Raw genomic sequence first — 16,372 nt, 5'->3', positions numbered from 1 at the left:
CCCAGGGGCACAGCCTTAGAATAAAAGGGAGTCATTTTAGAACAGAGATGAGGAGAAATTTCTTCAGCCAGAGAGTGGTGGGTCTGTGGAATTCATTGCCACAGAGGGCGGTGGAGGCCGGGACGTTGAGTGTCTTTAAGACAGAAGTTGATAAATTCTTGATTTCTCGAGGAATTAAGGGCTATGGAGAGAGAGCGGGTAAATGGAGTTGAAATCAGCCACGATTGAATGGTGGAGTGGACTCGATGGGCCGAATGGCCTTACTTCCGCTCCTATGTCTTATTGTCTTATGGTTGTCTGGGGATTGGCATTGAGGGCACCACTAATGACATCTCCCTGTGAGGCTTATCCTTCTATCTGCAGAGGCTCATCAATGGGGATGGTGCTGCCCCAGGACCCTTGTGGACATCCTGTAGTGCGTCAATCACATGCCACACAATCCACTGCGTTATGTGCATGACTGGAAGTATGAGAAAGATACATGAAACACAATTGCTCTGAACCCCATATTCTCTCTTTGTGCAGGAATGTTAGAGCATAACAGGAGAGACAGTTAGCGAGAGAGAGAGAGAAGACTGGGAGCAGGCAGCCAGCTAGCAGGCAAGGAACTGGACCAAGCCTGTACAGATGGACAGATTGGCAGATGGCCTGCATCCCATAAGGATCCATGTAGAATGGAGTAATATAGAAACGTAAGGGGCATGCGTTTCTCCATGTTGGTGGAAGCTCATGCAGTCACTCACTCTCTCCTCTATCATTTACAGGCGCCAGCAGGACGAGAGAAAGGGAGGAAGCAGAAGCCCCATCCAGCAGTACCTCCAGCCCACAGAGAATGGAGGACACTGGGGAGGAGGAAGAAAGTGCACCTGCAGAGGTGTCACAGCTGTCACCTCCACTCTCCACCAGCCCAGAGACACACACCTCAGTGGGACTTAGAGTTACCTCAGTCAGCGTCTCACATTCAGGTGGTCACCACACAGACACCCAGGAGGACGCAGGTCAGCCAAGCTCATTGACACTCGGATGGCTGCTGGGGAAGAGACATCAGTGATGTCCGAGTTGGATGACGAGCTTCTGGGATTGGCCCTGCCCAAGGTGCTGGTGATGCAATGACAGGTGGGGGAACACCAACCAGAAGTGTCACAGGTCGTCAACAGAGTAGCACCTGAAGTGGAGGAGTCCGTCTGCCTACTGACAAAGTAGTTCTGATATATGCGCAGATGGTGGTCCCCGTGGGGATGATGCCAAACGCCATGGAGAACATCCTCCAACAGAACACCAGATCTCTCTCAGAGGCATACACAAACCTGCACTCCATCGCTGTAACCACAGCAAGATTTTGTTGTGGCTGTGTGAATGGACAGGGCACATTGCTCTCCCACCAGGTGACCCTTCATGGTCCTTGGGAATCCAGAGGAAGGAGGACAACTGCTCAACACCCCTGCGACCTCCACTCGTAACTTTCTGAGGGTGTCCAGCCCTTTGGAATCCTACTTGCCTGTGACCCTTTCAGCTTCATCTTCTGTGATCGCATAGGGGGCAGCTGACCCACAACAGGACAGCCAACGTAAGCCAGGGCCTTCGAGCCTTTAGAGAATAGACACACGCCAAGGCCATCTAGGGCAATGGGGCAGACTGATTAGCAGGCTGCCTCCACCCATGCTGTGGATGTAGGTGTCATGATATTCAAACACACACATCATGATAGACACACCAACAGACAAATCAGAACACACAACACCACAACCAATGACAGAAAGATATAAAAGCACAGACACGACCCCCGGTGGTCAGTATTAGCTGCAGAGGAGAACCAGGACACATCTATTGCCAAACACACTCAGGGAGACAGCACGTGCAGAGTATCCAGAACGAACTGTATTATAAGAGTTATAATAAAATAGAGTTGTACCACATACAACTGTGTTGGCTCATCTGTGCACCAGAGCACCCAACACCACATGGTACAGGAGTGGATCGATACCTGCCGGCATACCTCAGTGTACACAGACAACCAGCAGTGCCCAGGCATGATGTACGAGCTCCCGGTTCCGCAGGCGCTCCAGTGCCACGGCGACCTCCACGAAAACTGGCGGCGATTCCGGCAAAATTTCGAATTGTTCCTGGTGGCAGCTGAACTCAAAGACCTGGATGATAGGGAAAAAATTGAATTTCTCCTCACCGTCGCCGGTGCAAGGGCAAGAGAAATATTCAGAAGGTTCAGGTTCTTCAGGAGGCAGCAAAGGTACGATTACCAGGCAGTCCTGGGCAAATTCTCCAAGTACTGTGAAGAATACGCAATCCAATGGGCACTTAAAGGTAAGAAAAGCTGCAGTACTCACCTCGTGGCTGGGATCCCGGAGCCCGAAATCCCGGGCCTGAGAGAAGGCTGGGTCGAGGTCGGTGGCCATCTTGCTAAAGGTATAACGCTAGCACAGTTGCGCGAGAAGTGCGCAGAACCGGAAGTTTCGTTTGCGCATGCGCGAGATGCTGCGCATGCGCAGTCAAGAAAACGGCCATCGGTAAAGGAACAGCGATCTGAGCATGCGCAGTCGCTTCCTACGTGCTACATACCGAGCGTCAGGATGTCAGAGGCCCCAGACTGCACCAATTTAAAAGGGAAATGTCCCAAATCCAATTTAAAAGGGAAACGTCCCAAATCAAAAAAACAAAAATCTGTTAAAGCTGTAAAACAACCTTCCCTCACCTGGAATGACAGCACAGTGCCGCAAATTGACCCAGGAGATGAATTTGACCTCCGAAGAACCCTCCGACAAGCAGTTACCTACGCACAAGCCGATGATTCCGACCTTGAATACTTCGATGACGATTTTTACAGTGTTTCCGGACCTCGCGAGCGCAATGATAGCTCCGTGGTCCTATATGACTATGACTCGGACGAACCTTTCGTGTTGCACATTGGCGGCCCCCACATTGAATCCGACGCAGATGCGGATTCATTTTTCGGATTTGAGGATCTTCAATCCAGCAGATATGACGTTCCAACTTATCAGTACCGGATGATGCTGCAGCCTGACATTAACAGACAGGGAGCGGTGCAAGCACACGGAGAGTGCCCTGATGCCACACAGAGCGTGGTCCACGTCCCGCTCAACGTTCCTGACTCTATGAAAGAAGACATGCAAGACTCCAGAGTGCAGTCCTCGCATGAACCAGAAGTGACTCCAGTGTCACAAGCTTCCACAGCAAGCTCGTGGACAGACTCCACAATTGCAGAAATGCAAGACTCCAGAGCGCAGTCCTTGCACGAACAAGAAGTGACTCCAGTGTCACAAGCCTCCACAGAGAGCTCGTGGACAGCCTCCACGATAGAAGCAACGCAAGACTCCAGAGCGCAGTCCTTGCACGAACAAGAAGTGACTCCAGTGTCACAAGCCTCCACAGAGAGCTCGTGGACGGACTCCACGATGGAAGGAACGCAAGACTCCAGAGCGCAGTCCTTGCAGGAACAAGACCATGAGGGTCTAGCAACCTCTCCTGACCAACCAGCGGCAGACGATGCAAGTCTGCCATGCTCACGTGAACAGCAAGAAGGCTATAACAGCCTACCATGCTCCACTACACAGCAGCATGACCATGACGGTCTCTCATGCTACAATGAAGGGCACAGCGCTGAAGACTGTTCAAGCCCAACTGAAGACAAGCCAAAGGAATCGCCTCGTCCAAGCCCGAAGAAAAAAGGTTTATGCGCTGACCTTCAGGATCATTGTAGCCGAACAGAGATTAATAATGCTGCACGGCCACAGAAGGATGCTGAGGATTTGCTAACGAAATTAATTGAATGTTTAACTTGCAAGGAGCAGACTGAGAATTGCCAGTGTTTTAGTACGGATCGAAAAAATGGACAAGACATTGATCCTCAGGTAATGGAAATAACACAACCTGAATCATATCTACAGCAGGGACAAATGTCTCCCTTCAACACAATGCCGCAAAATCCCAACTTCGGAGACCAGCAGTTAGTCAGTAATGACTCTTCAAACCTTGAGGGGAACATTAATTGCATTGAACCTATACACACTCCACTGATTATTGAGCAGAACATTGGAGCAAGAATCCTGAGGACACCGACATCGAGTAGCCAGATAACGAATTTAAAACCCACAGCAGTTTCAAGTGAACCAAGTGTGCTTTCCACTAATGGTGAAGATGCAGATAAGGTCGACCCGATTATCCATTGTACCACACTAACCCCAGTGATTAAGCAGTTATGTATGGGGAGTATAATGTGGGCAATTGAGAACAGTAAAAGAGAGACTGTGACCATGCCAGTCCCAGCAAAATCAGACCCAGAGACCATGAAGGCATGTACATTAAACAAAGTTACATGTGAGGTACCTGAGAAGAAAAGTGAAACGGAATGTTCTTTGGAAAATGGTACAATGTCGATAGAAACAGTGGATCCTATATTCGAGACCATACATATGGGAGAATTTGGGGGTAATAAACAAGGTTCTGCAATGTCTGGGGGAAGATTTAAAGTTCCAAAGAAGAAAAGCCCAAATGAAGGACAATGGCAAGACAATGACAGTCCACCGACATGGTGTGCACCACCAGATGAAAACTCTGACAATTTACCCAACCCTAGTGAACAGCAAGCTGCTAATGACGATCTATCCACGGGATGTGAGACGAGTGACGACAGCATCCCACTTCCCATGCAAAAGGTGCAAGGTGACAGACCTCGCCTAGTGCGTACCGAGGCACTCGACGATCACGGTGGGACCACTGACGACTGCGGTGGCGGCGCACCGCTTCCACCCTCGATGGCTCGAGCCTCTCCACTGGTTGGTGCATTCCTGCATGTTCCGACTCCAGAAGTGCAGCTTCAGGGAATCTCGGCTGCCTCCAGTGAACCTGTTGGGACTCCGGACGGGGGGCATCGACGGAAGGCAGACCGGACTCCAGATGGGGAGCAGCCAAGCGCCGACTCTGATTTGCGCACGCCAGACCTTGCTCCGGACGGGCGGTGTCGCGGCCTCGGTGATGGCACGCTCAGGGTGACGGCAGATGCCACGGCGACAGGGAATGGATCGCGTGGCAGTCCCACTGGGTCGGCAGTGGCAACCAGCACCGGCGGTCCAAGATGGACACACCAATTCGCGCCATCGCCAGACGTTGATGCGAGCAACAATTCTCTCTCCAAGGCGACATGCTTTGACGTTTCTCTGCGGAGTCGCCCTTCCGGCACAGCAGGTGGCCGGAACCAGCGTACACGGTCTCGGCCAACTTCCACATCTGGCACAGTCATCGCCTTGCATGATATTAGTGATGGTGCTACTTCGATGGCAACGACCCATCGGCTACAAGATGCCGTCCACCACAAACATAAAAAGAAAACAGACTCCACCTTGTTCCTGGCATGCAGGGCGGATGGATTGGTGCGTAGGCGCAATCAGCGGGCTTTGTGCCGCCTTCCACGCTCGCAACTGCACCGTACGCACACGCCGGATCCTCCACTGGTTCCCAAGGATGACTTCGTGGAGATGCCACGGATCATGCCCCTTCCATCGCCACCAGAACCAAACCACAGCCAGGGCACCACTAACAAAGATGTTGAATGTTATATTTGCACGAATGAAAAAACCAAGCACTGCACGAAGTACAACAAATGGTAAAGTAGAGACTTCGGCAACAGCATCACCTCCAACAGTCCAAGGTGAACCAGTGTGACCCGAAATCTCCACAGCTGAACCGGCTTGAGGACCAGCCCATTCTTGAGGCGGTCACCCATTAGACTGGACTTATAACGCTGTTCATACGTTCAAAAAGTCAAACACTTCTGTATTATAACCTGTTGTTGTTTATTGTTCCAGATATCGTCTGACCGGACCAATGTTCAAGTTTTTTTTTTTTTTTCTCTCGCATCCAAGTTTTGTTATGGTACAACCTTGTTAGTGTGACGCACCCGACATCGCCCCATGTAAATAGTTACGTCATAAACACACGCTGTACACAACACACACACACACTCTTAGATGCACTCACGACACAATTATATTTATAACCACGTAGGCACTTATCTTTGTAAAAAGGGGGGATGTCATGATATTCAAACACACACATCATGATAGACACACCAACAGACAAATCAGAACACACAACACCACAACCAATGACAGAAAGATATAAAAGCACAGACACGACCCCCGGTGGTCAGTATTAGCTGCAGAGGAGAACCAGGACACATCTATTGCCAAACACACTCAGGGAGACAGCACGTGCAGAGTATCCAGAACGAACTGTATTATAAGAGTTATAATAAAATAGAGTTGTACCACATACAACTGTGTTGGCTCATCTGTGCACCAGAGCACCCAACACCACAGTAGGGGAAGCACCTAGGGAGTGAAAGATTAAAACATTATGAGCACGACTGACCCATTGTGTTGCACCCGGCGTCATTCTGGGTACATCACAGGAGAGGCCCAAATCAGGCTTTGTGCCCGGTGTAAAACCGTGCCTGAGTCACCTGATCTGCAGCTCTCGGCGAGATCTGGACCATGCCCTTGCTTGGGGTGATCCAGATAATAATATATAAAGGACAATTAAGGTCATTTCAATATGTGCGGCCTATTTGAGGCCGCATTTTCCAGGCACCTGGGAGTCATTGTCGAGGCCTCAATTGGGCGCCAATTAGTACTTGGTCACCAGAAGCAGAGACCAGGCGGAATGGCCACTTTGGGGCTCTCGGAAGCCATTGGAGCCCCCCCGGATGATCAGGGACAGGACTGTACCCTGGCACTCCTCCGGCACCCTGGCAGTGCTGACCATGCCCATCAAAGGGGGTATGAAGAATGGTGGGGTATGAAGGAACTTCATAAAGGTTGGGTGGTGAAAAGGTGCTTCTGAAAGGGGATCGTGAGGGGGCCTAAAATGGGGGGAGGGCCCTCAGCAAGGTTCTTTGCCAGGGCCCTTGCGAGTCATGTGCAAGAAGCCCCATGCACACGTTAAGATTTTGTTCTTCACCCGCTCATGTGTTGAAACGTCTTCACAATGCTAGTACAACATGCCAGGGTTCCCCTTCAGTTGTCCAGTTGAGCTGAGCTGCGCTCTGCTCCTCCCCAGTGATCCAATTCTCATGAAGCATTTTGAGATCTCTCCCTTGAAGGTCTAGACAGTTCCAAGCAGTCATGGTGCATGTGACCTTTAAGGTAGGGTCCAACAATTTGCAAGCTTCCCCTGTGATCCACACCCTTAACCATTCGCCTCCTTATGTTGCCCCACAGTCAGACTTCAATCCTCCCCCATCATCCTGCTTCCCATGCAGGTTGACCATTAACATCCATTACCTTCTCAAGGAGACCACCCCCGTGACAATAGACTTGCCCTCTCATCCTGCCCAACCCTAGAATCTGGTTTTATTTCCCTCACCGCCCCAACAACCCTCAGCATTTCTCGACCCGTTATCGCAGAACCCTCACCCTCTCACACTACTGGGGAGCTGAACTCAGAGATCGGGCCGTCATTTTGAAAGGATACCCTGATCTCTAAGTGAGCTTGTGGGTCCCCCACACCTCCACCCATGGACAATGTCACCCCCCCCACACACATGGGCACTACCCCACACGCCCCAAGTGAGGACACCCCATTATGAGATCTATGGGGGCCCCCCTCTTCAGGCCCCTCCAAGCTCCCTAACAGCACCCCCTCCATTCCAGGACCCCCATCCATCACCCTCCCCCCAAATTCCTGGAGGCCCCTACTGACCTGCCATGCACTCTCTCACCCTTCAAACCCCCCCTCCACCCTCATTTCATGGGTATGGCCCTCCTTGCCCCCTGGCCCTTGGCACTGCCACCCTGGCACCCAGGCAGTGCTCCTGCTGACTTGGCAGTGCCACCCGGGTGCCTTGGCAGTGCCAGGGTGGCAGTGCCAATGTGCCAGCTGGGCTGTGCCAAGGTGCACGCGTTCCAGGGGTAGTGGCAGGGAGCCAGCCTGCACTTACCTTGACCACCCTGGGGTCTCCGATGGCCCAGGAGCCCCCTGGGTGCCGTTCTGCCTGCTCCACGTTTGTGTGGACCAGCACTGATCGGCGCCTGGCTGCAGCCTTCCTGGGGAGGCCGGTGAATCGCGGGAGGCTCATGGATCCCACACAGGTAGATCGTAAGTAGGTTTACGACCTACGTCCACGAGAGTCTTTCGGTCGCGCCATTTGGGAGAATCCCGGGAGGCGCAGAGGCTGTCGGGAGGCTCACTGGAGGCCTTTCCTGGCATTCTCCAGCCGCGTTGCGTTCAAGAAAGAGCCCAACACGGCCGGAGATTTACGCCTTGTATATATTATGCAAATAATGTGAACAGTTAATTTGGGCCTTAAGCACTACTTGTACCTGTTGACATATTAATAGGAAGATGCCTAAAGTGTGCTTCCACTTATATGAATTTAATAGTGTCTGAAAAGCTAATTATCCATGAATTTGAAGGAATTGATCTGACCATGGTGCTGAAAACAGAGCAAGCAGTGTTTTTTACTTCTTTTTTTAATATCAAACAAATCATGATCATATTAACCTACTTTCTCATTTCTCAGAATCAAAATCTTAAAATGAATAAGTTGTACATTACGAAAGATCGTAATGTATATTATCCCCCATACATAGATAGTGTGCATTTTATAATTCCATTGTTTCTCTTTCAAAGTTATTCGAGTTTTAATCATGTTTTCATGATGATAAAGTAACAGAAATTCTTCATCTAAGTTCAAGTTTTCTGTGACGTATGATAATTGTCAGTTCAGGTCAGCTCTGAAGAAGAGTCAGAGGGACTCAACACATTAACTCTGCTCCTCTCCCCACAGATGCTGCCAGAACTGCTGAGCTTTTAACAGCATTTTCTGTTTTGGTTTCTGATTTCCAGCGCCTGCAGCATTTTGCTTTAACCATAATTGTCAGGTGTCGAGTATCATCTTATTTTAGATCGGCAATGTGCAGATAGTCAAGCTACATAAAATCCAGCTCTTTGCGGACAGATGTCAAAATTATAGCTGAACGCAATGCCAAAACACAGCAGATTCTGAAAACCTGAAACAAAGCAGAAAGTCCTTGATGCATGCACTCCTTCGGGCAGCATTTGCATCTTTTTTTTTTTTAACAAACAATTTTATTGAGGTATTTTAGGCAGATAGAAAAAGTGACATTGTACAGTACAAAAAAAAAGAAGTCAAGACACAAATTAAGCATAGTGCAAACCACGGCTCTGCTCACGCAAGGACCTGCCTCAATATCCCCCTACTCTACTCTACCCTAGCCCCCCCCCCTCCTGCTGACGCTTACTCCTCTGTGAAGAAGTCAATGAATGGCTGCCACCTTCGGGCGAACCCTAATAGCGAATCTCTCAAGGCGAACTTGACTTTCTCTAGGCCAAGAAAGCTTGCCATGTCCGATAGCCATACCTCAGCCCTCAGGGGCTTTGAGTCCCTCCATGCTAACAGTATTTGTCGCCAGGCTACCAGGGAAGCAAAGGCCAGAACGTCGGCCTCTCTCTCTTCCTGGACTCCCGGGTCCACCGAAACCCCAAAGATTGCCACCTCAGGTCTCATTACCACCCCAATTTTCAATACCCAGGACATGACATCTGCGAATCCCTTGGGCACTGCCCAAGTACCCCCTGAGTTTAGGGCACGACCAGAACATGTGTACATGGTTAGCCGGCCCTCCGCGCATCTGGCACACTTGTCCTCCAGCCCGAAGAATTTGCTCATCCAGGCCACCGTCATGTGGAGCATTTGCATCTTAACTCACAACAAGTCTCATTCATCCATCGCTTCTCTGACTGCTTTTGGTTCCTTGATTTTAAAATTCTCATCTTTGATTTCAAATCCACTGGGGACACATCGTGTTCCTATCTTTGTGATCACCTCCAACCCAAAATCCCTCTGAGATCCCTGCTCTCCTCCAATTCTGGCCTCTCGGGCATCCCTGATTTGCCAGTTGTGCCTTCAACTGCCAAGGCCCTTAGCTCCAGAAACCTAACCTACCTGTCCTAATATCTCTTAATATGGCTGGAATGATGCACTTTCAGAAACTTCATTAATGAATAAAAAGGGATTTATTTAGTGATCTTGAAGAACAGCAGCATGTTTTTAGTTAGCTCTAAAATATCTCTGCCCAGGAGAACCTCTCCCCTGGGGTGAATCCCCACTTTAAGTCCCAAATGGTGTGATGACAATAATCTCTACCTGAATGCCAACAGAACGAAGGAGATTGTCATCGACTTCAGGAAGCATAGTGGAGAACATGCCCCTGTCTACATCAATAGTAACAAAGTAGAAAGGGTCTTGACCTTCAAGTTTTTAGGTGTCCAGATCACCAACAACCTGTTCTGGTCCCCCCCATGCTGACACAATAGTTAAGAAAGCCCGCCAATGACTACTTTCTCAGAAGACTAAGGAAATTTGGCATGTCAGCTACGACTCTCACCAACTTTTAAAGATGCACCATAGAAAGCATTCTTTCTGGTTGTATCACAGCTTGGTATGGATCCTGGGCACTGCCCAAGACCGCAGGAAACTACAAAAGATCGTGAATGTAGCCCAATCCATCACGCAAACCAGCCTCCCATCCATCGACTCTGTCTGGAATTCCCGCTGCCTTGGAAAGGCAGCCAGCATAATTAAGGACCCCCACGCACCCCGGACATACTCTCTTCCACCTTCTTCCATCAGGAAATAGATACCAAAGTTTGAGGTCACGCACCAACCGACTCAAGAACAGCTTCTTCCCTGCTGCCATCAGACTTTTGAATGGACCTACCTCTTATTAAGTTGATCTTTTCTCTACACCCTAGCTATGACTGTAACATTACAAGTCATTCTGCAGTCTCTCCTTCCTTCCCTATCTACGGTATGCGTTGTCTGTATAGCATGCAAGAAACAATCCTTTTCATTGTATACTAATACATGTGACAATAATAAATCAAATCAAAAATGGTCACCCAGGCCAGGTAACCCATACTCTGCTGTACTGTCTTTAAATAATAATAACCCTTAGGAGTGTCACAGATAGGCTTACATTATACACTGCAATGAAGTTATCACACCTGTTCGGGTACACAGAGGGAGAATTCAGAATATCCAAATCACCTAACAAGTCTTTTGGGAGGAAACCGGAGCACCTGGAGGAAACACAGACATGGGCAGAACGTGCAGACTCCGCATAGAAGGTGACCCAAGCCGGGAATCGAACCCGGGTCCCTGGCACAATCACCAGGTACAAAGGGTCAATCACCACAGTGGTTCTGTGTCAAATTTGCTTGGTAAGACTCCTGTGAGGAGCCTTGGCACATTTTTCTTATGTTAAATATGGTACATCATCACAAGTTGATGTTGTTACTGTGGAGGGAGTACAAAAGTTAACATTTTGGTTGGGGACACTTCTTTTAAACTGAAAAATAGAAGGCAGATGGGCATATTAACAGAATCAGATAAAGGATTATAGGTCAAGGATTATAGGAAAAGGATTGTGGGCAGCACGGTAGCACAGGTGGATAGCACTGTGGCTTCACAGCACCTGGGTCCCAGGTTCAATTCCCCGCTGGGTCACTGTCTGTGCAGAATCTACACGTTCTCCCCGTGTCTGCGTGGGTTTCCTCTGGGTTTTCCGGTTTTCTCCCACAATCCAAAGTCGTGCAGGTTAGGTGGATTGGCCATGCTAAATTGCCCTTAGTGTCCAAAAAGGCTAGGAGGGATTATTGGGTTACGGTGGGAGTGAGGGCTTAAGTGGGTCGGTGCAGATTCGATGGGCCGAATGGCCTCCTTCTGCACTGTATGTTCTAATGTTATGTTCAAGTATTTTTCTATAAAAATCATTACTCCCAGCGGGGGAATGGGAAAAATGACTCAATAGTGCCATAGGTTACAGTGACACTTTTTCAAAAACAAAATTGTTGGTTCATGCCACCGACGGTTCAGCTCAATCTCAACGTGATAAAATGGCAGCGATGATGAACAAAGAACAAAGAACAGTACAGCACAGGAACAGGCCCTTCAGCCCTCCAAGCCTGCGCCGACCATGCTGCCCGTCTAAACTAAAACCTTCTGCACTTCCGGGGTCATATCCCTCTATTCCCACCCTAATCACGTATTTGTCAAGGCGCGTCTTGAACGTGGTTATCGTATCTGCTTCCACCACCTCCCTCCCTTGCGTTCAAATCACTCACCAGCCTCTGTGTAAAAGATTTGCCTCGCATAGCTCCTCTGAACGTTCCCCCTTGCACTTTAATGTCATTGACTTTTCCACCTTGGATGCTTTAAATTCCTACAAGCAACTTTCACAATTTCAAAGTATATTGGTGGCTGCTTAACTGTTTAATAACCAAACTCTGCTTGTGTCAAGAAAGGTGAAATTATCTGTTCTGTACAGACGGAAATAATAATACTTTATTTTAATTTGGAACTTCATTCAATCAGTAAAGGCTAAAGTAGCACGATGTGGTGCTTTGAATCTTGGCCCAACCAATAAAGGTTCAAAATAAAGACGTGGAATTGACTGTGAGAGGTACTCACATTGGTGAACAGGTTAACACTGAATGCTGGGCCCTATTTATTATATCTTTAAAGAATCAAATAAAAGGTCTGGCATGTTACTGCAAAATATTATCCTTTCAACTACCAAGCACATTATCCAGCCAGATTTAATTTATTATTACAAGCCACATTATTTACAAAATGTCACAAATAATTTTGGGCTGACTGGTGTTTCAACTCCCTTAGAAATATGTTTGTTCCTCCATATTTTTCAGCAAGTATCTCTTAAGCAACAATCTGTGCGTATGATTGATATCAGAGAGTGCACCAGTACCCCATAAACTGAAGATGCAGATAAAATCCAAATGAAGCCGCTTGTATTAAAGTCATGTACTGGCTGGATTATAACTCCTGTTTGCTGACTGCAGCTGGAATAAAAGGTCAAAAGACAGTTAAAAGACTGCTTGGCTGGTTCAGCAATAGCAGTGAAGAGACCCCGCTCAGTAACGGGGCTGTTCTGTTACTGCCCGTCAAACGGGTAAGCAAAAACTAGCCCGTGGACAAGAGATCAAGATCTTCTGTTACACCAAATGCTGGAAGAAAGGAATTACACATGTCAGGAATTCTCTGTCTCCTCTGTAGTATTCAGATAATCGAATTCCGAAAGGCTTTTGGGGCTGAGTTATTCTGTGAGGGAAATCCTCACTCATACAGCAGGGGGTGCTCTTGCTGGGTTGAGATGGGAATGAGCTATCGAGAGTGTAGTAAGCACCACTGCTGTTTTACAAGCAAATACAGGACTTCATATATGTTTGCTGCTTTCTTCATCTTAATAAGAAAGCTAACATCACAGAACTTTTTTTGTACATCTGGCAGTCATGCTAAATGCAACAAAGAAATTTTAGACATTAAGCAACATGGACATCTTTTCTCTTCTCTTACTGCATTTTAGGTCTTGCTGTCTTTGACTGTTATTGTTTACCTACGGAAACAAAAACAAACCATTATCAATAATCATGACAACATCAGCGTGGAAGTGAGCCAAAACCTTCATAAAACACAAAGTATTGCCGCAGTTGTTTATCAGCCAAGTTTTAAAAGGACTCATCTGAGCGATTACTCAGCACTTCCAGCAGCCTGGTTTTCATACGCATTCCATCTATTCCTCAATTGGCAAATCCTGTTATAAGCAATTTAGCCGAATGAGGGCTTTAATTTAATCTGAGGTACGGTGGTTCTTGATGTTCCAGTTGAGAAACAAACCCAACCTGAGGATAAGGAGAAAGCTTTCTGCTTAGTCAGGTTAAGCTTTTAATTGATGTAAAAGCATAAATCGCTTATCGGGGCCTGCCAGAATTCAACATTTTTCAAAGCTAATCTGTAACAGTAATAAAAATCTGGCACTCTTAATTACAATTAAATTATTTAAAGGATTTTTTATTGCTCTTTTAATCTTTGTCTTGTACAGAGATAACAGGTAAGTGCTTCAATGGACACATGGTTACCTTCAACATCAAGCTATCCTGCACTTGTCACAAAAAAACATTGGAAACCTATTCATGTAATGTGAGATGTCCACATGATAAAAAAATACTGGATACAAGCAAGATTCACTTACCTCGGAACCTAACACTCAGAATTGACAATTGACAAGAATTACTCAAGACAATTATTTTTACTCTACTTAATTTTCTGAAATATTAATGCATACATGTCCTAAATCAACTTAAGACCTCGTGTGACAATGCTTAACATGCTATTTAAATAGGTTAATGTTACCTGTAAATTAGTGACAAACAGAATTTCAAACTAATGTGTTCAATTCACAAAGCAAAACTCCAGATGGACATGGAAGCATTCCTTGGTAAGTGGCCATTAAAGAGGATGTTATGCAGGCATCAGAGATCCTTGTTGTGGTACTATTGTTCCCACAGGAGATGACACATGTTAGGCCTTGCCGTTTCACCCTCACTCCTACATTGATTGTAATGTGGTTTTATTTCGTAACTTATAAGGATGAAGGTATTAATTTAATATCTGTGCTTGACAATTTAACGTTGATTGCAAAGGAACCAGACTGACAGGCTTCCTTGAATTTAAACAAAAGGGGTTAGTTTTCATTGAGTTAAAAACCCACCAATGTAAAGATATAAAGATATTTAAAAAGTTAAACCCACAGGCCGGCCTTCGCAACGCACACTCACACACATACAGACAAGCACATGCATTCCATGGGTAGCACAAGCGGATAGCAGTGTGGCTTCACAGCTCCAGGGTCCCAGGTTCGATTCCCCGCTGGGTCACTGTCTGTGCGGAGTCTGCACGTTCTCCCCGTGTCTGCGTGGGTTTCCTCTGGGTGCTCCGGTTTCCTCCCACAGTTCAAAGACGTGCAGGTTAGGTGGATTGGCCATGATACGTTGCCCTTAGTGACCAAAAAGTTTAGGAAGGGTTATTGGGTTACAGGGATAGGGTGGAAGTGAGGGCTTAAGTGGGTCGGTGCAGAGTCAATGGGCCAAATGGCCTCCTTCTGCACTGTATCTTCTATGTTCTATGCATGCAAAATTACAAGTTCTCCAGTAGGAGGGTTACTGTTAGGCGACATTAAAATTCAAATTTTAAAAAGCAAAAAATAGCAAGTTCACTGTTTATGAGTCCTTCGCTGGTATCATAAAATCAATCATTGAATCATAGAATCCCTATGGGTGCAGAAGGAGACCATTCGACACCAACCGGAGCACCCAGAGGAAACCCACGCAGACACGGGGAGAACGTGCAGATTCCGCACAGACAGTGACCCAAGCCGGGAACCTGGGACCCTGGAGCTGTGAAGCAATTGTGCTAACCCCTATGCTACTGTGCTGCCCTGAATGCATCGGAGTGCTGAATTGGATTTCAAAACCAGTAACATTTCAACAGAAGCATGCCCCCAAATCCACTTTATAATAATGATAATCTTTATTGTCACATTGCAATGACGTTACTGTGAAAAGCCCCTAGTTGCCACATTTCGGTGCCTGTTCAGGTGCACAGAGGGAGAATTTAGAATGTCCAATTCGCCTAACAGCACATCTTTCAGGACTAGTGGGAGGAAACCGGAAAACCCGGAGGAAACCCACGCAGACATGGGCAGAACGTGCAGACTCCGCACAGACAGTGACCCAGCCAGGAATTGAACCTGGGACCCTGGTGCTGTGAAGCCACAGTGCTAACCACTTTGACATCGGCCGGGATTTTGTGGCCCTGACAGTGACCGGCATCGTCATGGTGGGCATGGGAATGTTTCTAGAATTGACCTTTGACCACTCTCCAAATTCTCCCCTCCCACCGGTGATGATGCTGCTCCTGACAGGGCTGGAAAATCCCATCCATTACTTGAAAATGGGGAACAGCTAATGTTGTTCCACATTTCAAGAAGGGCGCTAGAGATAAACCAGGGAATTACAGACTGGTGAGCCTCACATTAGTGGTAGGGAAACTATTGGAGAAAATACTGAAGGAGAGAATTAACTTTGATTTGAAAAGGCACGGGTTGATTAGGGATAGTCAGCGTGACTTTGTTAGAGGGAGGTCATGCCTAACCAATTTGAATTTTTTGATAAAGTGTGTGGGTAAAGTGTGTGGATGCTACTCAGATCCCCCACATCACCCATGCCCTCTCCATGCCCTCCATGCATCCTCCATAGACACTCACCCAGTTTGCACTATGTACAGTCCTCAGGAGCCGTGCCATAGCAATGGTAATTATTTTAAATGTAGGTGTTAAAAACTAAACCCCAGACAATTTAATCAAACTGTCATTCAAACCTCTGTCATGCACGCTGAAAAGCTACACTCCTATAGGGGGGAAAGTTTAATCATTTAAATGGCTATTAGGTTGTGTAAACAAAT

Source organism: Scyliorhinus torazame, chromosome 8 (assembly GCF_047496885.1).
Source record: "Scyliorhinus torazame isolate Kashiwa2021f chromosome 8, sScyTor2.1, whole genome shotgun sequence".
NCBI lineage: Eukaryota > Metazoa > Chordata > Chondrichthyes > Carcharhiniformes > Scyliorhinidae > Scyliorhinus > Scyliorhinus torazame.
Note: the sequence above shows the minus strand (reverse complement) of the source record.